This window comes from Lithobates pipiens, unplaced genomic scaffold (assembly GCF_037356315.1).
Source record: "Lithobates pipiens isolate NorthernLeopardFrog02 unplaced genomic scaffold, aLitPip1_a1.2 Scaffold_22, whole genome shotgun sequence".
NCBI lineage: Eukaryota > Metazoa > Chordata > Amphibia > Anura > Ranidae > Lithobates > Lithobates pipiens.
In genome coordinates this window covers 19,654,753-19,680,268 of record NW_027507784.1, presented here as the reverse complement: position 1 = coordinate 19,680,268, position 25,516 = coordinate 19,654,753, and the positions used below count along the sequence as shown (strand labels likewise).

General features: G+C 47.1%; 1 long non-coding RNA gene across 1 annotated transcript in view; it reads right to left on the bottom strand.

The window, feature by feature from the left end:
• The window catches only part of LOC143923376 (uncharacterized), a 48,795-nt gene that overhangs the window by 17,586 nt on the left and 5,693 nt on the right, over nt 1-25,516 (bottom strand). The window contains exons 2-3 of the long non-coding RNA XR_013261721.1: nt 19,096-19,454; nt 15,778-15,910 (exon numbers count right to left, since the gene is read on the bottom strand). This is a non-coding gene — a long non-coding RNA (uncharacterized LOC143923376). The remainder of the gene's footprint in view (nt 1-15,777; nt 15,911-19,095; nt 19,455-25,516) is intronic.

The window sequence follows — 25,516 nt, the reverse complement described above, 5'->3', positions numbered from 1 at the left end:
CGGGACGAAAAATACGACGTCCTATACACTGCATTATAACTTTCGGCGTGTTAAGCCCTTCTGAGCATGCGCGGAACTTAGTTTGTCGAACAAGCCTACACACGGGCGGACTGTTCGCTCAAACAAGGTTTCAGCGGACAGTTTTACGGAATTTCCGAAAAACCTTGTTTGTCAAACTGTCCGCTGAAACTGTCCGCTGAAAGCCCACACACGAGCGGACTGTCCGCCCAAACACTGTTCAGCGGACAAAGTTGGGCGAACAGTCCGCCCGTGTGTACGCGGCCTGATAGTAGCCGGGAGCAAAGATTTATGGGAGTTGGGTCCTATTGGGTAATCGTGGAGGCGGGGCTACCCACACGTATGCTGCCATGGAGCCTATCAGGAAAGGAAAATTACGGTAAGTATTTGATATAAGTTTTCAGTTTTTGTGCTTAAAAAACAAACACAAAAAACAGTAAAGTTAGCCCAGTTTTTGCATAAAGTGAAAGATGAAGTTATAATAGTAAATAGATATCAAACATGTCACTCTTCAAAATTGCACATGCCCGTGGAATGGCGCCAAATGTCGCTACTTAAAAAATCCCCATAGGCGACGCTTTAATTTTTTTTTTTACTGGTTATATGTTTTGAGTTGCAGAGGAGGTCTAGGACTAGAATTATTTCTCTCACTCTAACGTTCTCGGCGATACCTCACATGTGTGGTTTGAACACCGGTTTCATATGTGGGCGGGGCTTACGCATGCGTTCGCTTCTGCATGCGAGCACATGGGGACATGGGCGCTTTAAATTATTTTTTTTTTTTTATTGTTCATTTTACTTTATTTATTTTAGTTTGACATTTTTTTCCCCAAAAATATATTTTTGATCACTTTTATTCCTATTACAAGGAATGTAAACATCCCTTGTAATAGGAATATGGGGTGACAGGTCCTCTTTACAGTGAAATCTGGGGGTCAATATGACCCCACATCTCACCTCTAGGCTGGGAAGCCTGAAATAAAAAATAAAAAAAAGATTCTGGCTTTGATCGTACTGGCGAGTTGGTAGAAGCACCGGAGGGCGGTGAGGGGTGGGGGGCGTCTATGGCTGGGTATTTCAGGGTATCACCGAGTATGGCTGGGTATCTCCGAGTATGGCTGGGTATGGCAATTTATGGCAGGGTATTGCAGAGTATTGGCGGGGTATTGGCGGGGTACTGCAGAGTAATGGCAGGGTACTGCAGAGTATTGGGGAGTACTGCAGAGTAATGGCAGGGTACTGCACTGCAGAGTAATGGCGGGGTACTGCAGAGTAATGGCGGGTACTGCAGAGTATTGGGGAGTACTGCAGAGTAATGGCAGGGTACTGCAGAGTAATGGGGGGTACTGCAGAGTAATGGCAGGGTACTGCAGAGTAATGGGGGGTACTGCAGAGTAATGGCAGGGTACTGCAGAGTATGCACTGGTATTGCAGAGTATTGGCAGGGAATTGAGGGGTTAAATTCGGTGAGCAGCGATGTGGGCCCTGCAGATGCAGCCCACATCGCTGCTGACACCGATCTCTTTCCCCTCCGCTGTACCGATCGGTACAGAGAGGGGAGGGAGGAACCGGCGTCATAACATTGTTTGTTTACAAGTGATCACTCCGTCATTTGACGGAGCGATCACGTGGTAAACGGCCGCGACGAGCGGCCGTTTACCGTGATCCGTGATGCGCCGGGTCCTGTGGACCCGGCGGTCATGGATGCTCTCGAGTGTGCGCCCCAGGGGGCACGCGAGAGCAGAATTCTGGGAGGCCGTTAATTAACGGCCTCTCAGAGTTAAACAACCGCCCTGAAGCCGTTAATCGGCAATGGGCGGTTGTTAAGTGGTTAAAGATAGATCACTAGCTATATAGGTGAGGTGAATATAGTGGTGTATACTGCGGTCAGGGCACAGACAATAACCACTACACAACAGCAAGATAGGAAATCAGCCAAAAACGATCGGTGTGTACTGTGTGGAAGGTACACAGAACACCCACTGCTTCAGATGCCAACACACTACACAAGGCCACCTCAAAGTCGACCTTATATAGTTTGGGGCGTGCACTACACAGCCTGAGCTATGATTGGCCACAGGCAGGATGCCTGTGGCCAATCATGGCTCTCCTCGCTGCTGACGCTGCGATTGGCCAAGCATGCGGGGTCACAGTGCATGCTTGGCCAATCATGAGCCAGCAATGCACTGCGCCATCGCAGTGCATTGTGGGCCGTGCGCGCCACACGAATTTTGACGCGAACGGACCAAGAGTTCGGATTTCACCGAACGGACGAACAGCCAATGTTCGAGTCGAACGTACGTTCGACTCGAACACGAAGCTCATCCCTAATCAATAGCCACTGGCGTGGTGAAAAAAAGCCAAGCTCCCTTGACCCTGTCCTGGTGCCATATTCACACAGGTACTCATTGATGGCCCTCTGCTGCAAGTGCAGCTGCTGCAGCATTGTCAACGTTGAGTTCCACCTGGTGGGCATGTCACAAATGAGGCAGTTGGTGGGCAGGTTGCATTCCCTTTGAATGTCATCCAGCCGAACACTGGCGGAAATGACCACAGACTTTTCTGGCCTGCCTCAGGAGATCCTGTAGGCCTGGGTACCTGCTCAAGAACCGTTGCACCACCAAATTCAGGACATGCCAAAAATGATACATGGGTCAAGTGTCCCTGTCAGAGGGAGGAGAGAAGGTTGGTGCCATTGTTGCATACAACCATTCCTGGCTGAAGCTGGCATGGCGTCAACCACCTCTGAGCCTGCCCCTGCAGAGCTGACAGAATCTCTGCCTCAGTGTGGCTCCTGTCCCCTAAGTAGACCAACTCAAGGACTGCATGGCATCTTTTTGCCTAAGTGCTTGTGTAGGCCCTTGACTGCTTAAGGAGCACTGCTGGTTCAAAGGAGAAATCTGAAGAAGAGGCCATAGAGGAAGAAGAAGAGGAGGGGGCGGAGGAGAGAGCTGTGGCAGAATGACTGCTAGCATTTTGGAGGCGTGGTGGTGGAAAAAGCTCCAACAATACTGAACCCTGTCCTGCATCCTTCCCAGCTGCCAGCAGAGTTACCCAGTGCACCATGAAGGAAAGGTAACGTCCCTGCCCATGCCTGCTAGACCGTGTAGCGATAATATGCACCTTACTGCTGACCGACCAGTCCAACGAGTCAAAACATTGCCTTCCACATGCTGGTAGAGAGCCAGAATGGCCTTCCGTTAAAAGAAATGGCATTTTGGAACCTGCCACTGAGGTACAGCACATTCCACAAATTCACAAAAAGGCAGCAGTTCCAGTGCTAGCAATTTGGCCAAGCTAGCATTCAGATGCTGAGCATGTGGATAGCTGGGACAGAATTTCTTTTTACGGTTTAGCAACTGGAGTAGGGAAATTTGCCTGCTAAAATCAGATGAAGGTGTACTGAGCAGATTGGTGGCAAGCAGACTGGCTGCAAGTACTTAGGACACCTATTGCTATACCTTCATTCCTCTCAGTGCAGGTTTTTTAGAGGACCGGAGGTATAGTGGGGTTGGAGATCCCAGATGAGGAGCAAGGAGAAGTCTGTCTTTTTATTTGATGTGAGTCTTTCAAGTACTGTTGCCAACGGACTGCATGGGAGGTCGTCATATGTCTGGTCAAGCATGTGGTGCCCAAGTGGCTGCTGTTCTGGCCACGGTTGATCCGCTTCAGATATAGGTTGCAAACAGCAAAGGTGCGATCTGCTGCACACGTGTCAAAAACTTCCCACACCAAGGAACTTTTCAAAATCAGCGGGGAGTCAGCACTGCCCTGCACCTGCAGAGCTCTGCGGTGTGATGCAGTAGGGTGGCTGCCCTTAAGCTACACCACCAGAAAAATGGTAGCAACTGCACTATGGCTGCACTGTATTGTGTGCTGTGTACACCACCAGAAAAGGAGTAGCATCTGCACTACAGCTGCACTGTATTGTGTACTGTGTACACCACCAGAAAAGTAATAGCAACTGCACTACGGTATATATACACAGTATATCAAATACATTGTCTGAAGTAGATTAGAAATAGTACACCACAGAATGCACTGTAGAATGTAGATCTCTAGGCTACACTGACTGGATGCAGAGTATATATACAGTATCAAACAAAAGTGAATACACCCCCTCACATTTTTGTAATTATTGTATTTTATCTGTTCATGTGACAACACTGAAGAAATTACACTTGTCTACAATGTAAAGTAGTGAGTGTACAGCTTGTATAACAGTGTACATGTGCTGTCCCCTCAAAATAACTCAACACACAGCCATTAATGTCTAAACCGCTGGCAACAAAAGTGAGTATACCCCATGAAAATGTCCAGATTGGGCTTAAAGTGTAAAAAACTTGTGTGGCCACCATTATTTTCCAGCACTGCCTTAACCCTCATGGGCATGGAGGTCACCAGAGCTTCACAGGTTGCCACTTGAGTCCTCTTCCACTCCTCCATGATGACATCACAGAGCTGGTGGATGTTAGAGACCTTGCACTCCTCCACCTTCCGTTCGAGAATGCCCCATAGATGCTCCATAGGGTTTAGTTCTGGAGACAAGCTTGGCCAGTCCATCACCATTACCCTCAGCTTCTTTAGCAAGGCAGTGGTCACCTTGGAGGTGTGTTTGGGGTTGTTATCATGTTAGAAATCTGCCCTGCGGCCCAGTCTCCGAAGGGAGGGGATCATGCTCTGCTTCAGTATGTCACAGTACATGTTGGCATTCATGGTTCCCTCAATGATCTGTAGCTCCCCAGTGCCGGCAGCACTCATGCAGCCCCAGACCATGACACTCCCACCACCATGCTGGACTGTAGGCAAGACACACTTGTCTTTGTACTCCTCACCTGGTTGCCCCCACACACGCTTGACACCATCTGAACCAAATAAGTTTATCTTGGTCTCATCAGACCACAGGACAGGGTTCCAATAATCAGTAATCAATGTCCTTCGGCAAACTGTTTGAGGGCTTTCTTGTGCATCATCTTTAGAAGAGGCTTCCTTCTGTGATATAAGCCATGCAGACCAATTTGATGCAGTGTGTGGCATATGGTCTGAGCACTAACAGGCTGACCCCCCACCCCTTCAACCTCTGCAGTAATGCTGGCAGCACTCGCTGAGCACGTGACCTCAACTTCTTTGGTCAACCATGACGAGGCCTGTTCTGAGTGTAACCTGTCCTGTTAAACCTCTGTTTGGTCTTGGCCACCGTGCTGCAGCTCAGTTTCAGGGTCTTGGCAATCTTCTTATAGCCTAGGCCATCTTTATGTAGAGCAATAATTCTTTTTTTCAGATCCTCAGAGAGTTCTTTGCCATGTTGAACTTCCAGTAACCAGTACGAGAGATAGAGAGCAATAACACCAAATTTAACAAAACTGCTCCCTATTCACACCTAAGATCTTGTAACCATAACGAGTCACATGACCCTGGTAAGTAAAAATGGCTAATTGGGCTCAATATGGACATTTTCAATTAGGGGTGTACTCACTTTTTTGCCAGCAGCTTAGGCATTAATGGCTGTGTGTTGAGTTATTTTGAGGGGACAACAAATTTACACTGTTATACAAGCTGTACACTCACTACTTTACATTGTAGCAAAGTGTAATTTCTTCAGTGTTGTCACATGAAAAGATATAATAAAATATTTACAAAAATGTGAGAGGTCTACTCACCTTCGTGAGATACTGTATATATATTAGACTGACTGTATGTATATATATATATATATATATATATATATATATATATATATATATATATAGTAAATACACTGACGCTAACTGAATAACCTGCCTGCTTAATCTAAATCAAGCTATCTCTCTGTCCACACCAACAACACTACACAGGGCTGCCAGGCAGGCAGCCTTATATAGTGTGGGGTGTGGACTAAGTCCCCCTGAGCTATAACTGACCAAAGCACCCTGCCTTTGGCCAATTTTGGCTCTCTTGGCAGAGGGTGCTGGGATTGGCCAAAGCATGCAGGTCAGGTGCATTCTTTGGCCAATCATCATACAGCAATGCACTGTGATCTCACAGTGCATTATGGGGTGTTCCGTGGGTGCTTGAATTTCCTGCAAACTCACCATAATATTCGATATTCAGTGAACGGGCGAACACCCGATGTTCAAGTAAAACTCATATTCGACCCGAACATCAAGCTCATCCCTAGTTCCCGTGTCTCAACCCGCCATCCCATTCCCCGAGCATCAGTGTGACAGAAGCATACAGCTGGAGTAGAGATCAGAGCCAATGCTTCCTGTCACAGGTGGAGTACATTTAGTATCACTCCACCTGTGAAGAAGCCAGCACTATACAGGAAGCTTTGCTTCCTCTAGCGGTGGCTCCATTCTTTGCACTGATGCTCGGAGATGGCGGGTCGGGAACCCACGATCTGGGCTTGCCGACCCGCCATTTCAGAGAAAGACGTGGCGGGCCACATCAGAGGGCCAGCAGTTGGGAACCTTGCTTTAGAACGTGTCATGTCTACCCCTACATGTTGCCATCCATTCCTCCGCAGCCATAATATTGTTAACGTATCCATTCTTCCCAACTTGGAATTTGAGCGGATTTCCAGTAAACTGGAATCTGTCGCCTAGCCACATTCAAAAGTTATGGCAGTACTGATTTACGGTAATGGCTGGGAGGGTTGGGGAGGGGGGACATGCAGCAGAAGCTCCAATGGGGAGTCAGGTAGCTCAAGTTCTAAGATTGCTTTCATTTGTGTCCTGATGTCTAGCCAATAGGGCTGCAACTTGGGGCACTCCCACCAAATATGGAGGAATGCGCCTCGTTGCCCGCAATCCTTCCAGTAAGCAGTATGAACAGAGAGAGGGAGGATTTTCCTAACCCCTGGAGAGAAATGTTATATGGTAGAGTACACTTGTGTGCAAAGAATATATGTTATAACTACTAATTCTCAGTTCTCTAGCATGAGGAAAAGAAGTCCAATTTAGCAAGTGACAGCATTTTCTGCGTTTTGTTATTGAAAGCAAATAGCTCTGCTGAGACACCATAGCTGTTAGTTTTCGTGCGTTTTCCAACATAATCCTATAGTATTCATTTAGCTCCCGTGGGATCTTGTTGCTTACACTACACAAGTAAATAAAACAATAAAATGTGTTTATTGGTACACAATTGGTTTTAACAAATTTGAATGCTTATGTTATGAGTATAAACTTATATTTCTTGATCATACATCACGGGACACAGGAGCTTCATTACATAGTGGATTATATAGGCACCTCTGGTGATTGGACACTGGTTGACCCTAATTAAAGAGAATTCCTCCCCTATATAACCCCTCCCATCTGGGAGGCACCTCAGTTTTTTCGCCAGTGTCTGGGTGATGGTCACGTAAAACTTAGCTCTATGCAGGTCCCTGCGAGGGCCGAAGGGCTACAACAAACCGGATCCATACCTCGGGCCGATATTTGACTCCCAAGATGGTATGGTACCCGGGCCTCGTCTGCCGAAGAAGCAAGGTTTTGCCTGTAAGTCCTCTCCATTGGAAGACTGGGCTCTGGGAAAACCAGACTTGGGGTACTGTTTATACAGAGCGCCCGAAAGTTTCTGGCAGAGCTTTCTACATGGCCCAGGTGGGAGGTTCTTTTCATAAGAGCCCCAGATATACCTGAAGGTTGGCTAGCAATACCCGCCGTGATGGGTGAAGGCTGGAATTGGTCTGCTTCAGCAATTCCTGCGGCGGGGACAGGTAAGGGAAGATATCCTGTATATTTAAAATATATGAATGGATTTCTTCATTGTGAGTAGTTGTATGTCTTACCTGGTTTCCACCACTAGAGGGAGTAAGAGCAGCCTGATGCATACTTACATGCCTTTCAATACAACACGCTCAGTGAAAGCCTGGTTTCTCCAGCTACTCACGTCTCCATTGCAGTCCCTGCCACAGATGAAGGTAAACAGGGGTCCCACGTAGTTCAGGGGTCCCACGCTGCTCCATTTTGGGTTCTCCTCCCCCCCCGGATTCCGCTGTCCTCGTGCACGCTCGCGGGCGCGTGCACGCGTGCCGGGCGCGCTCCCGGCCTTATGGAGGAGGGGGGGTGTGGTTGCGAGCCGTGCACGTTTGTGTGCACGGCGCTGTACTGCGCAGGCGCCAAGCGGCAGTTTTAAAAGCCCAGAGCGTCAGGGGACTGTAACTGGAGACACAGGAGCTGTGGGCAGTAAGCATCCGTGGGGATTGGATCCAGGCAAACCTTAAGACACCTACTCAGCGTCAGGTTGTGCAGTTTAAGCATATATTTATTTATTGTGAGACTTTAAGCGCAACAGTGATCGCACTTGTACTAGTACCTCTGCTTTGTAGCTTAGTACTATGTCTCCTCGTAAGAGGGTCTCAGGGGGAGGTAATAAGAGCACTGGCAAGTCACCGCCTAGGTCCAGGGGTTCCAAAAGTGCCTGTAAATTACCATCCCCCTCTGCAAGACTGGAGCCAGCCTCTCAAGACGAGTCAGTGCACCTGTCAGGTTTTGCAGCCTCTCCTAATGTCGCAGCCCCGGTTTATGTCACTGAAGACTCCCTTAGGGCTACATTGGAGGGTTTTGAAGGGAGAATCATGAATTTTATTTCTGCTTCCCTAAAAGATAGCAGGAAAAGGGGTAGATCCCCTCCCTCTGCTGAAATCCCTCTCTCGGATAGTTTTTCTGAAAATGAGGAGGGATCCCTATCTTTGGATAGGGATCATGAGCAGTCGGATGAGTCAGAGGAAGAGGAGACAGTCCCCTCCTCCCAGGCACTCAGAAAGCAGGTGCAGTATTATACTGAATTGGTGCGTACCACATTCAGAATGCCTGCTGCTGAAGTCGCTACATCCTCTGTTTCTTCCCTGGGAGTCAGGAAAGCCCCACAGACTGCCTATTCCTTCCCAATTCATCCTTTAATGGATAAATTGATGTATGAGGATTGGGGACATCCCGATAAACTGTTTACTCCTCCCAAAAGGTTTTCCATGCATTATCCTGTGGAGGAAAGTTTCACCAAGAAGTGGGGGGTCCCATCTGTCGATGCGGCTGTTTCTTGTGTGAATAAAAACCTAACTTGTCCTTTGGATAATGCGCAGGTATTCAAGGATCCAACTGATAAAAGGCTGGAAACCTTATTAAAAACCTCCTTTTCCATAGCTGGCGCTGTGGTGCAACCTACAGTCGCAGCCGTGGGGTTGTGTCAGTTCCTCAAGGAACAGGTTAAACAGATGTTTGGGCTCCTTCCCAGTGAGGAAGTAGAAAATTATGCAGAATTGCCTCACATCCTGTGTTTCATAATTGATGCGATTTTGGATTCTGTCCAACAAGCATCACGTTTGTCCCTCATGTTGGTTCACATGCGTAGGGCCCTATGGCTAAAGAATTGGGCTGCTGAGCTGTCATGCAAAAAGCATTTGACTGGGTTCCCGTTTAAAGGGGAGCGTTTGTTTGGGGAAGAATTAGATAAATTCATCCAAAATATTTCAGGAGGTAAGTCTACTCTCCTTCCAGTCAAAAGGAGCAAGCGTCCTTCATTTAGGCGTGCTCTCTCTCCCGAAGCATCAAGCTCTAAACAGTGGCGACGGCCTTCTCAGTCCTCCTCTACTAGAAAGGCTCAAGGCCGAGCCCAGGGACAGAAAAAGACTTGGGGGCGAAAGCCTGCCAAGCAGAGCCCCAAAACCTCCTTGTGAAGGGGCGCCCCCGCTCGGCAGAGTGGGGGGAAGGCTCCTGCAGTTTGCAGGCGCCTGGCGGGAAGAGATCCAGGACAAGTGGGTGATCTCTTCAGTATCTCTGGGCTACAAGCTAGAGTTTCAGGAGATTCCACCTTCTCGTTTCCTAAGGTCAAGGATCCCCAGGGATCCAGTAAGGCAAAAACCGCTATTCCTGGCCTTAGATCAATTACTATCCCAGGGTGTGATAGTAGAAGTGAGCCCGAAAGATCAGGGTTCAGGGTTTTATTCAAATCTCTTCACCGTTCCAAAACCAAATGGAAGTGTCAGACCTATCCTGGATCTGAAGGATCTGAACCGGTTTTTACACATCCAGACCTTCCGAATGCAGTCAATCCGCACTGTGGTCTCCTCCCTGCAAGGGGGAGAGTTCATGGCATCAATAGATATCAAGGATGCATATCTCCATGTGCCAATTTTTCCCGCACACCAGAAATTTCTAAGGTTCGCGGTAGAGCGGCGCCATTTTCAATTTGTGGCCTTGCCGTTCGGGCTTGCTACAGCCCCTCGAGTCTTCACAAAGATTCTGGACCCCCTCTTAGCAATCTTAAGAGTTCAGGGTATAGCCGTCATGGCCTATCTAGACGACTTGCTTCTCGTGGAGAGAACTGCAGCGTTCCTAAGTCGCAGCGTCACCAAAACGCTAGAACATCTACAATGCCTAGGTTGGATTATAAACCTAGAAAAGTCGTTCCTACAACCGACTACCAGGTTGGAATACCTAGGTATGATTATCGACACCGCTCAGGGCAGGGTGTTTCTTCCATGGCTAAAGGCCTTGGCCATTGGAGATCTGGTACGTCAGATTCTGGGCAGAAGATCTTCCTCCATTCGGTTGTGCATGAGACTATTGGGAAAGATGGTCGCCTCCTTCGAGGCCGTCCCATTCGCCCAGTTCCACTCAAGGCCTCTGCAAGGATGCAATCTACCATCCTGCTTTACGCAGTCTGAATTTGACGGTTTGGCTGCTGAGACCCACATTCTGAGAGACCGTGGCCTTTCGGGGCCAGTCCTTTCTACTCTGGTGAATGCCAGAAAGCCGGCCTCCAGGCGTATTTATTACAAGATCTGGAGGACATATGTTTCCTGGTGTGAACTCAGGAAATGGCATCCTAGAAAGTATGTCATTAACAGAATCTTGGCCTTTCTCCAGTCAGGCCTAGAAATGAATTTGGCCATAAGCACTATCAAAGTGCAGATTTCAGCCCTGTCGGTATTTTTTTCAAAAACCGCTTGCATCACATTCCCTGGTACGGGCTTTTATCCAAGGGGCTACGCGGAAAAAAACGCCAGTTAAACCTCCGGTATGCCCATGGGATCTGAATTTGGTTCTCTCGGCCTTACAGGGGCAACCATTTGAACCTTTGCATCTGGCTTCTTTAGCTCTCCTAACTAAAAAGCTGGTCTTCTTAGTAGCCATATCCACGGCTAGAAGAGTATCAGAGTTGGCAGCTCTTTCCAGTAAAGAGCCGTACTTAATTATCCATAAGGACCGGGTGGTTATGCGCCCCAACAGGTCCTTTCTACCTAAGGTGGTTTCGGGTTTCCATTTGAATCAGGATGTAATCCTACCATCCTTTTTTCCGGACCCTCAGTCCACAGAGGAAGAGTCTTTACACACTTTGGATGTGGTTAGAGCAATCAGTGTTTATCTTCAGGCAACTTCTCAGATAAGGAAAACTGATTGTTTATTTATTCTGCCGGAAGGCCCCAGAAAGGGTCAGGCAGCGTCAAAGTCCACTCTCTCAAGGTGGATCAGACAAGTTATTTCTCAGGCCTATGGCTTAAAGGGGAAGATTCCTCCTTTTCAGGTGAAAGCGCACTCTACTAGGGCTGTCAGTGCTTCTTGGGCAGTGCATCACCAGGCCTCCCTGGCTCAGATCTGTAAGGCTGCGACTTGGTCATCAGTCCACACATTCACCAGATTCTATCAGGTGGATGTCAGAGGGCAAGAGGATATCACCTTCGGGCGCAGTGTACTGCAGGCTGCAGTTTAGGTCCTCAGGTCCCTGGCGGTCTATGTTTATGATCTGTGTCTCCCTCCCCTCAACCTGAGCATTGCTATGGGACATCCCACTATGTAATGAAGCTCCTGTGTCCCGTGATGTATGATCAAGAAAATGGGATTTTTATATACAGCTTACCTGTAAAATCCTTTTCTTGAGAGTACATCACGGGACACAAGGCTCCCGTCCCTCTTGGGTTTTACGTGGTTTCTTATTGCTTTGCTACAAAACTGAGGTGCCTCCCAGATGGGAGGGGTTATATAGGGGAGGAATTCTCTTTAATTAGGGTCAACCAGTGTCCAATCACCAGAGGTGCCTATATAACCCACTATGTAATGAAGCTCCTGTGTCCCGTGATGTACTCTCAAGAAAAGGATTTTACAGGTAAGCTGTATATAAAAATCCCATTATCATGTACATATCAACATTGATATCATTTCTATATTCTTAGTATAAGACTATTATTTTATGAAAAACAGGTAATACTGGCTTGCCAATGCCTGCTTGCTTTATAGTGTATGTGAGAATCTTTATCATATGAGAGGGCCGCGCATGCAACACAAATACTTCTGTAGCACCCTGATCTTTAGGCAGGATTGCTATTCAATTCAGTTGCCAGGCAGTAGTCGCCTTGGCCAATTGTTAGAAGATCATTTGATCCCTCTCTAATTCTGGAATTGCTGCACTTCTCTCTTCTGTTACTGGGTGCATTGTAGATGTTGACATCAGATAAGACAAGGGCATTGCAAGGACAGATTAGGAATAGATAGGGTATCTCAGCCAATGGCCAGGGAATTCCTTGGATCCCTTGGCGTGTTGGGAGAGCCTATTTATTTGGGTGGAGTCAGGTGATCCGGGTTCTGTGCCACCTGGACAGCTGTCCGGGTGGACGTGTGTTGTGCTGCCCCGGGCTGCTATGCCAGAAGCCTGAGGTCTATCCTGGGCACATCTGGCAGCTAGGCTGTCTGAGGGCTTATCCAGAAGCAAGAGAGAAGGGCAGGGTTGGGATTGCGGCTTGCAGTCCAAGCAGAAGTAATGGTGCTACCGGTCGTAGAACCTGTTGTGGTCGGAGGTAGAAGGGAAGCTGTCGCCACTAAGGGACCACGGTGAGTAACTGAAGCAAGTACCGGAGCAGTCTTCTCACTAACCGGGGATGGTGAAGAAGTGGGAACACATCAGCGAGTGCCAAGCCAAGGACCCAGCCAGTGGAGGTGATGCTTGCAGAGCAGTATTGTGCGCCAAGCCAGGGACCAAGCAGGCCAGCGGGGTGACGCTTGAAGAGTATCCGAGTGCCAATCTAGGGACCCAGCAGGGAAGCTGGGGTCATGCTTGAGGATCCAGTGGCAAGTGGATTGGTTAGTCTAGTGAAAGACTGGGAGCTCAGTTAAGTGAAGATCTACAATAGGAGATTGTAGAAGAAGTTCACTGCAACCTTTGTTAGAAACTGCAAGATTGTTGCCATAGGAGACAGCGGTCCGACCCATGCAGATGTGGTGTCTAGCTGGATGCCTTCTCCTGTATGGCTGTTGTGACAGGAGTCAGTTTTAGGCACAGCGTGACTGAGAAACTATATCTTGGATTACTTAAAATGGGACAGTAATATTTATCCACAATATCTCCCAGGATATATGTAAAGGCTATTCTTGGTTTGTTTGATTCTGAACTCAACGTGTTAGTTGAAAGAGCTGATCACATTGGCCTCTAGAACTGGGTAGGAGCCGGACAGTCTACTTCTACTATAGTTTGTTGCCTACTAGGCTGAGGAGGGGGGAGATCACTGGTTGTGTTGTTAATTGTGTCCCTCTGTTCTTCCTCCTATATTGTCTCGATGCGCTCTCCTGGTGTAATACTGGGTGCGCCGTGTGACGCCCCTGTGACGTCCTTGTGACGTCACCGTCCCATCATGCACTGGGACGATCCGATGCTGCATCTGTCACCCAGTGCCTCTACACTGAGAACTGAGCGATCAAACACTGCCGATCACTCAGTTTTCACAGCTTCGTGAGCAGAGAGCTGCAGACTGTCAGTCACAGCTCTCTACTCTGCCCCCTCCTCGCTCACTGGAGCGCCGAGCTGTGAAGGAGGCAAGAGCGGCCATTCCAGGCTTTCAGCAGCTTGCATAGAGGCTGAGGCGGGTGTCAGTCCAGGCACATGACGGATCCAGACTCTGTGGTCGGGATGATGCAGTGCCTGAACTGACATTGGTTTTCAGAGTTTCTTATTAAATTTTGCAAACAGGTAATTTTTTTACTTCATTGATGTGCCCTGATGAGGCGGCACTGATAAAGCGCCACTGAAAGGTAGCACTGATGAGGCAGCAATGGTGGACACTGATCAGGAGGAACTGATGAGGCGGAACTGATAGGTGGCCTTGATGGCCACTGCTAGGCACTACTGAGAGGTGGCACTGTAAGGTGGCATTGATAGGTGGCACTGATAGGCGCTGATGAGGCTGCACTGATGGTCACTGAGAGGCTGCACTGATGGGACTGCACTGATGGGCACAAATAAGGTGGCACTGATAAGTAGCACTGATGAGGTAGCACTGATGGACACTGATCAGAAGGCACTGATGAGGCAGAACTGATAGGTGGCTCTGATATGTGGCACTGATGATGAGACACTGATGGGCACTGTGTGGCAGCACTGGTGAGCAGTGCACTGTTAGGTGGCACTGGTGAGCACCGGTAGGTGGCAGTGGTGGGCACTGCTTAACAGCAGTGACTGTCAGTGTGAGGGACTGATGTCAGGTTTACAAAAGCCAGTAACTGTCTTATTTTGTTCCCCTCATACTGTTAGCATGAGGGGAAAAAAAATTACCGAGCTTCTGTTTACATCATGTGATCAGCTGTCATTGGCTGGCAGCTGATCACGTGGCAAATGGCCCAGGATTGGCCCTTTACTGAGATTTGTCGATCAGCCGAGTCCCATGGACATCTTTCGGCTATAGTGTGTATGTGAAGAGGTTAAAAAAGGTTGAAGATGAAAGAATTTGTAGAACTATCCTAATTTCAGTGAGCGATGAGTATCTTTATAACACTATTTTTCTTTGAGTCTGGTAATGTACTACTCAAGATGACAGAATGATAAGCCAATATAGCTGATCAATAGGGGTAAGGATAGAGCATGTGGAGGTTTATAAATATACTATATTGCCAAAAGTATTGGGACACCTGCCTTTACACGCACATGAACTTTAATGACATCCCAGTCTTAGTCCGTAGGGTTCAATATTGAGTTAGCTCCGCCCTTTGTAGCTATAACAGCTTTATGCCATTAAAGTTCATGAGAGTGTAAAGGCAGGTGTCCCAATACTTTTGACATAGTGTATGTGCATTCTATGAAAATTTTCAAACAGTTTTCATGTTCTTATATGTTTTTAATTGGTTTCAATAATAAAAAAATATATATATTAAGTATTTTTCATGTGATACTAATATACTGTAGTTCGACTTTAAATAGTTTCAAGAGGTTGCAGATGTAGATATATAAATACAACCTTGGCCGGCCATGTCACTACTCTAATACTGTTCCAGAATTGTACAGTGTCCTAGTGCATCTACATACTGTACCCCTTCTAATGCCCCATACACACGATCGGAATTTTGGTTGGGAAAATTCTCTGATGGTTTTTCCGATGGAAATTCCGACGGAATTCCGCTCAAGCTGTCTTGCCCACACACGGTCACACAAAAGTTCTCTGAACTTTCGACCGCCAAGACATACAACACTACGATGAGCCGGAAAAATGAAGTTCAATGCTTTCCGAGCATGCGTCAAATTGTTTCCGAGCATGGGTAGGAATTTTGCGTGTCGGAATTTGTACAGACGATCGAAATTTTCCATCGGAACTTTTTCCGACTGAAAAATTTAGAACCTGCTCTCAATCTTTTGCTGGCCGAAATTCCGCCAGAAAAAGTCAGGTGGAGCGTACACACGGTCGCATTTTCCGATCAAAAGCTCTCATTGGACTTTTGCTGGCGGAATTTCCGTGTATGGGGCATAAGGCACATGAAAAAAAAAATTGTTCATTCTTTCCTGACTTGTTCTACTTACCTGTGTACAAAGATCGGCACAATGAAATCCGATTTTCCAAATTCAGAGTCTACGTTCAGCTCCAATATTCTGTTCAAATTTTTCTGATAGTCTTTACACCATTCAACCTCTTCATCAAGCGGCACCAAATTCCCTACAAAGAAATCATCATTTATTTTCAAACAGCTGTAAAGTTTCAGAAGGAAATTGTACTTGTATTTTCTCTACACGGCCAAAAATCTAATAATCCCTGAGAGCTAAAGTGGAGGAAAACTCAGAAGCTGAAGCACAGCTGCATAGGACAAACACAAGGAACCGGGGACGTGCGGTGACGTGAGCGGCTGGTGAGGCACTGGCTGCCATCAGAGCCGGATACACACAGGTTACATATGCCGCGATCGTCAGAGCGAGATCAATAATTCTAGACCTCCCCTGTAACTCTAAACATGTAACCTGTAAAAAAAATCGAAAGCGTTACCTATGGAGATTTTTAACCACTTCCCGCCCGGCCTATAGCAGAATGACGGCCGGGCGGTGGTTTAGTTATCCAAACTGGGCGTCATATGACGTCCTGCAGGATAAAAGCCATGGGGGCGTGCATCACAGCGTTTGGCGGTGCGGTGTGTCAGTCTGACACACCCTCTACATCGATCTCCGTAAAGAGCCTCCACTTGATCAGCTGTGTCCAATCACGGCTGATCACAATGTAAACGGGAAGAGCCGGTGATCAGCTTTTCCTCTGACAGACATGAGTACAGGAGAGCCGATTGGCGGCTCTCCTGATGGGGCACAATAGATGCCAATCAGTGCCCACAAATAGGCACTGACTGGGAACATCATGGTCCAGATCAAACAAGTGATGCCTAGCAATGCCACCCATCAGTGTCACCCATCAGTGTCCATCAGTGCCACCTCTCAGTGCCCACCCATGCCCATAAGTGCCCACCTATCAGTGACCATCAGTGCCCATTTGTTCCACCTATCAGTGCCACCCATATGTACCCATCAGTGCCACCGATAAGTAACCATCACTCCCGCGTATGAGTGCCCATCAGTTCCGCCTATGAGTGCCCATCAGTGCTGCCTATGGTTGCCACCTATCAGTGCCCATCGTGTGCCGCCTATCAGTGCCCATTATCAGTGCCCATCAGTGCCCCCTCATCAGTGCCCATCATCAGTGCCCATCAGTGCCACCTCATCGGTGCCCATCAGTGCAGCCATATCAGTGCCCATCATTGAAGAAGTAAACTTTGTTATTTACAAAAAAATTTACAGAAACAAAGAAAATTTTTGGTCTTTTTTTAATCGCAGAGGTGATAAAATACCACCAAAAGGAAGCTCTATTTGTGGGGACAAAAGGATAAAAAATGTGTTTGAGTATAGTGTAGGAAGGTGCGTAAGTGCCTGCTTTTGAAGTGGTTAAATACTGAAGTTTTGCGCCATTCCACAAGTGTGCGCAATTTTAAAGCGTGACTTGGCGTAACATCATTTTTCACATTAGACTAACAGTGTTTTTTTTTTAATTCATGAAAAAAAAAGTGTTTAAAAAAATAAGGTGTTACAGGGGGCCAAATGGCACAGGACAAGCACTGTGTCATATAACCTGCTTAAAAGGAGCAGAATACATTATTTTTTGGGGGGGTTAACAAACGCTTTAAGAGGGCTGGGCTGGAAGGAAGTATTTGTCTTTTAGACACACGCCCCCTTCTATGACACTGCAGTGAGAGGGGTGCCTCCACTGCAGCATTTTTACTGGACAGCTTGGACCAATGGTACTTTACCATTGGTCCAAGGCTCCCAGCTGTCCATTGAGCTCAGTGCCTCTAACAAGAAGTGAGGAGGAACACTGTGAGCTCATCCTCATGTCACCGAGCTACGACCCTCATCATGTCCTCTTCCGTGTTAGGTATGGAGATGAGTGAGGGAAAGATGGCACCCACCGCGCTCCGGAGCTGTCGGCAGGGGCAGAGGTGATTGGATCCTCTTGTGTCAGTGACATGGAGACGAGTGAGTTGAAGATGGCCCCCATCCGTCTCCATACCATTTCAGGGCGGAAGTGACGTCAGTCCTTCAGGTGTGATCAATTTTCAGAGATTGGCACCATAGCTTGTAGACCCTATAACTTTCTCACCGACCAAATAATATACACCAATTTTGATTATTTTTACCAAAGATATGTAGCAGTATAAATTTTGGTCCAAATTTATGAAGAAAAATTACTAATTTGCTCAATTTTAACAGAAACAAAGACTTTTTTTTTTTTACCGAATTTTCAGTATTTTTTGATTTATAGTGCAAAAAAATAAAAAACCCAGCGGTGATTAAATACCACCAAAAGAAAGCTCTATTTGTGTAAAAAAAAAGAACTAACATTTCATATGGGTGCAGTGTTGTATGACTGAGTATCGTATTTATCGGCGTATAACACGCACTTTTTACCCCTTAAAATCAGGGGAAAATTGTGGGTACGTGTTATACGCTGATCCCCGCCGATCCCCCGCTGATTGTGAGCTGGGAATTGAGCTCCGTCGAGATACACATAGCCGAGTATGCTTGGCTCCTCTCAGCTCCGCTCACAGTTGCGCCCAGACCCGTCCTATGATAGACATAACACAGGGACTGGGTGTGACTGTGAGCGGAGCCGAGCCTAGCCGAGTAAACTCGGCTATGTGTATCTCGGTGGCGCCCGGCTCCGTTCACAGCCTTGCCCAGTCCCACCATTGGACCTGTGTTATGTCCATCATAGGGCGGGACTGTGAGATGGGGCTGAGCCTAGCCGAGTACACTCAGCTTTGTGTATGTTGGCGGCGCTCGCTCCTCTGCTTACAGTCAGCGGAGATCGGCGCCAATTTTAAATAATCAGCCTGCAATGAGGCTGGGCAATGCTGCAAAGAGATTGGGCAATGCTGCAAAGACACTGGGCAAGGCTGCAGATGGACGCTGGGCAAGGGTGCAATGATGGACAAGGCTGCAGATGGATGCTGGGCAAGGGTGCAATGATGGACAAGGCTGCAGATGGACACTGGGCAAGGGTGCAATGATGGACAAGGCTGCAGATGGACACTGATAAGGCTGCATTGATGGGCATTTAAATGTAAGTTTTTTCCTTAAAATTTCCCTCCTGAACTTGTGGTGTGTGTTATACGCCGATAAATACTGTAATTGTCATTCAAAATGTGAGCGCACCGAAAGCTGAAAATTGGTCTGGTTAGGAAGGGGGTTTAAGTGCCCAGTGGTCAAAGTGGTTAAAGTGGTTAAAGGGCTGATTAGCTACAATATATTACATTTTGCTCTTGGGTTTAGATACACTTTACTGCACAGTTTTTACAATGTACTTACCGAGCTGAGCTTAAATTTCTCCAGTCTCATGATCGGCCAATGTCGGCATTCCACGGTTGTCAACCATTGTTATGGTCTCTGTGAGCTTATGGGGAATTCTACATGTGGGGCTTCCACCCATTGATTTTGCTTCTTTTGCCCAATTCTCAAACGTTTTTCTCTCTCCAAGAACAAATATACAGGAATTGATGAAGGATGACTTGCCATTACCCGGCAAACCAAACAGCTGCAGCAGAACCCGATTATAGCCCTGATTGCCCAACTTGCAGTCATTGAAGCTGAAATTTGTGATTAATTCTCTGCTTGTGTCAATGTTGGCGTCTGTTGTGCTTTCTCTTCGGTCTGACATTGTGACAAATCTGAAAAGGAAGAATACAACGTTTCTCCATATTTGTGAATGTCAGATAAATTCAGAAACTTATCAGCTATTTTTATAGTTTGTAAAGTTTTTGAAAACTGAATTGCTACTTCTTTAAAGTGGAAGTAAACCCTCCTATCGTTTTCAATCAAGGAAGCCGCCATCTTGGCCTCTAATAATTTTTCAACTGCCATAATGCTGCACATGTGATCAGTTATGACACCAGCCATTGGATGGTTTGAAAGTTTGGTTGAGAGCACAAACAATGTGAAAGTTAGCATTTCCGGCATGCCGGGAATGTAAGTGTTTTTTGAAACTGGCTTTACTCCCTCTTTAACTAAGCCTATACTGAAAAAAAGCATAAAGACTTGAAGGAGCAGACACTGAGCTGCTTGAAATTTTTTTTTTTTGGAAAATATTTTTATTGTAAGACAGACGAGCGGTTTTCCCGATTTAAAATTTGGAACATGCTCTCTTTCTTGGTCCGTCAGAATTTTTTACATCAAATTCGAATGGGGCATACACACAATCGGAATATACTACGATGAAAAGCACAGGACAGGTATAGCATGGGCTGACGCCAAAGGGGGGGGGGGGGGAGTTGTCAGGATTGGTGGGGGCTGCTCATTTATTTATAGAGAGGGGGAGTTGGTGCTTGTAAGAGGGAGGGATGGGACTTGTGCCACACATGTCTCTGCGGGGGAGGGGACTTGTGACACACATGTCAGCGCAGGTGGGGATTAGGTGAGGGCTGGTGTCCACTTTCTGACAGGTGGTGCTGCAGGTGCATCGGTGCGGTTTTGTCGCACATGGCTTTCCCTGTGGGCACCACTCTGTCATGTATGTGGGCAGGCAGGGGGTGGCGGGAAGGGGTGTCGGGCTTGTGTGTGCAGTCTGCGTCTCGATATTTACACGATTTCTTTCAAACATGTCTCTGCGGGTTTTTATGCATACATCTGTAGTTGTAGGACGTTGACCAAGGTGCTTACATCTCGCCAAATCTGTGTTTCTGTTTCAGTGTGTTTCAGTAAGTGTCATGAGATTGGTCACCCACAACTGGGGTGCGAGTTCCACTCCTGGGAGCACACAGGTTTTCCTTGGTGTTGGATGCACAAGGGGAGGCCGGTTTGGGTTGGGTAAGGTCTTGCACGTACAGGTGTCATTATCATTTCTCAGGCCTAATGGGATTTTAGGAGGGTAGTCACACCACTGCGGAATCACCCACCATGTTTGTAGGTGTCAACGGTTTGAGATGTTTCGTTTTAAATCGACTTGTGCAGTGGCAAGGTCTCCTCCTTTAGTCACGTCATGTCACGATCATGCATCATGCTGTAACAGTCGCTCGGTTGCCTGACGTTTTCAGGTCTCGTAGGTAAGGTTACGTAGTATTATTTGCTCTGCTTCAGATGCTCGTTTTTGGTTCAAAGGTCTGACACGTTTTCAGTCCCATTCGTACATTTCATTTCAGGGTGGGCATTGGGCTCCAGACCCTGAAATGAAGCCTTGTACGTTTAAAGTGGAAGTAAACTCCCCTATCGTTTTCAGCCAAGGAAGCTGCCATCTTTGCCTCTGTTTAACCTTCAACTGCTATGGTGCTGCACATGTGATCAGTTATGACACCAGCCATTGGATGGTTTGATAGTTTGGTTGAGAGCACAGCCAATGTGCAGTTAGCATTCCCAGCATGCCTTTTTTTTTTTTTTAACTGTTTAAATCGATGGGTTTACTTCCACTTTAAGGTAAAGAGTTTCATGGTCGAAGGTAGGTCAGGTTTTGCTGGTGTTTCGTTCTCTTTATCGCTCATTTCCTCAGATTGTTAGGTCTCGTTCGCCACTGCAGCATTTACCTATTTATTTTTAGGTCTTAGTGGGTTGAGATGTTAGTTTTTAATTGGCTTGGGAAGTGCCAAGTCTCCTCATCTGTTTTTCTCGATCCTACTTATGTTTGGCCTGTTTGTCATAATTCGGTACGCTTTAGTCATGTTGGCCCTGGCACGTTTTTCAGGTTCTGGGGGCATGAGTGTACATTTTTAATTGGCCTGTAGACCACAGGTTTCTCAGCCTCCTTAAGTTGGGTGGGGTGTATGCTTTCTTGGGACACGCTTAGGCCGCGTACACACGGGCGGACTATTCGCTCAACTTTGTCCGCTGAACAGTGTTTCAGCGGACAGTCCGCTCGTGTGTGGGCTTCAGCGGACAGTTTCAGCGAACAGTCTGCTGAACCAAGTTTTTCGGAATTTCCGAAAAACTGTCCGCTGAAACTTGGTTTCAGCGGACAGTCCGCTCGTGTGTAGGCTTGTTCGACAAACTAAGTTGCGCGCATGCTCAGAAAGGATTTTCACAGCGAAGGTTGCATTGCAGTGTATAGGACGTCGAATTTCTCATCCCGTCGTACGTGCTGTATATGTCATCGCGCAAGGTTTCAGCGGACTGTTCGTTCGTCGTGTGTGGCCAAGTCCGTTCATGCTAATTTTGAGCGGACTGTTTCTCAAACTGTTTGACGAACAGTCCGCCCGTGTGTACGCGGCCTCAGAGGCTTATTTTTAGGCTCGGGAGTTGGCCACTGGCCCCTTAGATACTGTAGGTTTAATTGATCAGTAAGCTGTGTGTAGCACACCCCCTAAGAAGCCACTTGTGAACTTGAGCCCTTTCCTCCCAATGAAAGCACACATAGCCAGGCACACAGCATTTTTCCCACTCTGCCACTGGCTTAAAGTAACAATCTAGCAGTGGCGGCTGGTGCTCAATGTTTGAGGGTGGTGGGAAGGCAGTGGAGACAAACAGTCTAGCAGTATTGGCTGATGCTCAATGTTTGGGGGGAGGAGGCAGGAAGGTGGCAGAGACAAATGGGAAGGCGGCGATTTGGATGTACGCTTTGGGTCATTATCATGCTGAAAGATGAAGTTCCTCTTCATGTTCAGCTTTCTAGCAGAAGCCTGAAGGTGTTCTGCCAATATTGACTGGTATTTGGAACTATTCATAATTCCCTCTACCTTGACTAAAGCCCTCAAGGCTTTAGTCAAGGGTCAGGAGCTGCTAATACCTGTTCCTGGATCAGCGTTTTTTTAAGTTGTTGGAAAGCTGCCTCACACTCCGGGGACCATAGGACTTGTTGGGGAAGACTCTAATGAGTCAGGTCAGTCAGGGGCTTGGAGATGGCGCTATAATTAGGGCCAAACTTACGATAGTACCCGGAAGTATCTATAAAGGCTAACACTTGAGTCTTGTTACATGGCATGGGCCAATTGGCTACTGTTACAAATTTAGTGGGCTCAGGTCTCTGTTTACCATACCCCACCCGTTCTTACAGGTATTGAACTTCAGACATACCGATTTTGCATTTTTCCAGTTTAACAGTCAGTCCTGCCCCCCCTTATTTGCTCTAATACTATCCCTATGTGGCCGAGGTGGTATTCCCAGGTGTTACTGTAAATGGAAATGTCATCTAGATGGCAGCAGGTAAAATCCTGAAATCTATCGCTGGAAAGTGGTGGATGCTTTTTCATCCCAAATGGCATGACCCTAAACTGGAACAGGCCAAATGGAGTGATAAAAGCAGACTTATAAGATTATAGAACAGCTCTGCAATATCACTTACTTAGTCGCCCAATGTTCAGGTGAAAGGATCAAAAGAACCTTTCATGTGAAGATGCTGAAACCTGATCAGGAAAGAGAGGAAGCAGTTTCCAGCAACAAAAGGATCCCCCACCCAGCAACAATGGATTCTTACCAACAACAATAGACCCCTCCAGCTATAATAGATCCCTTCCAGCAACAAGAGATCACCCCCAACAACAATAGATAGCCCCCCTTCCCAGTAACAATAGACCCCCCCCACAACAATATTTTTCCCAACAACAACAGATTCTTCCCTGCAACAATAATTTCCCCCATAGACAATATACCCCTCTAACAATAACCCCCCAGCAACATTGAACACCAGCAACAATACATCACCAGCAGGTGACAGATAGAATCTGACAAAGCGGTCCCGCATGGTCCCCAGGCGTTGCACTTTACCATTGCGATGTGATCACCTAAATAATCATTCAGACAGTATTCCAAAGACCCACGGTGTGCTGGTGATAAATACTTTGACTTATACCAGTCTCCAAACGCTCATTCCTACAGCATCCATTTACATCTTGCCATTTACAGGAATTTGTTCGATTGGAATCTTGCACATGCCCCAGCAACAAGAACCCCCCCCCCACCCCCCGGAACAAATAGGTCATTCCCAACAAAAATAGACCTCTGGCAATAGCAATAGATCTCATGGAGAGCAGTTGAAGGGGAAGCCGCCATAATGCCTGCAGAAAGCAGGGGAGGCCACTGTGATGCCTGCAGAGAACAGCGGAAGCGGAAGCCACTGTGATGCCTGCAGGGGAAGGGGAAGCCACTGTGGTCCCCGCGGAGAGCAGGGGAAGCCGCTGTGATGCCCACAGAGAGCAGGGGAAGCCACCACGATGCCAGTGTAGAGTAGGTAAAGAGGGAGCCGCCATGATGCCCATGGAGAGCAGGGGAAGGGGAAGCCGCCATGATGCCCGTGGAGAGTAGGGGAAGGGGGAGCCGCCATGATGCCTGTAGAGAGCAGGGGAGGGGGAAGCCGCTGTGATCCCCGTGGAGAGCAGGAGAGGGGTAAGCCAACCATGATCCCCGAGGAAAGATGGGGAAGCCAACTGTGATGCCCACCACCTGTCGTCTGGGTAAATCGATGCCCGCCAGAGATGGGGTAAGTGCTCCTGACCCAACCGACTGGACCGGGGGGTGTTGTGGGTGCGGCTGCCCCCCCAAAAAAATTACCACCAGCCGCCACTGATTTACATTTGACGATGACTGTTTGGGGTGGCAGTCATTCCACAAGTGTTTTATTTACTTTACTATCTATAGTATTTTGTTCTCCTGTTTCTTAACTGCATTCAATAAAAGTACTCGTTTATTGCCAAAAGTATGATTATTATTAAATGGGTTTCAGTCTCTCCACCGACAATATCTGACTGGATCCAAGATTTGAATAAGACTATTGCATATGAAAAGCAAATATATTGTCATTTGTATATATGTCTTTAATTTATACAAAACAAATATTTTTCTAATAAATACAATCTGATTAAAGAAAAAAAAAAATACTCAATATACAGAATTTATCAGAGTTCAGTAGAAAACAATAACCTAAAACATTACAATATATTCACAAATGCTGTACAAGCTAAATTTTAGTGTCTCATATCAGTGAGATGAATAAGTGCCCCAAGAGCCAGATAAAGGCAGGCAAAGGGCCACATCTGGCCCCCGGGCTGCAGTTTGGAGACCCCGGATAAACACAATAGCAGCAAGGTCTTGCAAAGTCCCAACTTCCTCTTTAATTCTCAAAAGAAACAGAAAGTTTGCAGTTGAATCATATACTGAAAACCTCAAATAACTGTCAATGCAAGCATTCATGCGGTAAAAGTGTAGCTGATCCTAAAATGATTATATATCTTAACACAAAAACGTAAACAATTTTTCTTGTTTGAATCCTACGTGCACAAATTCACATCCGTGATTAGGAAACTTTTCACCAATTGGTGAAACACCACCACCTTCTGAAATGAAATCAAAATAAATTCCGCCTTTGCTTTATGCTGGGTTAACCGCTCCACTCCACATTTCCCAAATTGGTTGTCAATAGTTACTCCTTATATCTATGAACGGACTTGCCCACACACAGAGTAAAGTCTGTTCATTTTGAACATCACTCCAGGTAGACGGGACTAGCGAAGAAAGTGAATGTCGCCGCCTCCATCGGCGAGATTGACACCTCGCGAGCCCCGTCGCCTGGTATGGATTTAAAGGGGAACCCCTAAGCTGAAATAAATGGCATGGGGTCCCCCCAAAGTCCATAGCAGACCCTTATCTGAGCATGCAGCCCGGCTGGTTAGGAAAGGGGGTGTGGATGAGCGAGCGCCCCCCCCCTCCTGAATCGTACTAGTCCACATGCCCTCAATATGGGGTGTGCTTTGGGGAAGGGGGGCCCAAAGCACCATGTTGATGAGGACAAAGGCCTCTTCCCAAGAACCCTGGT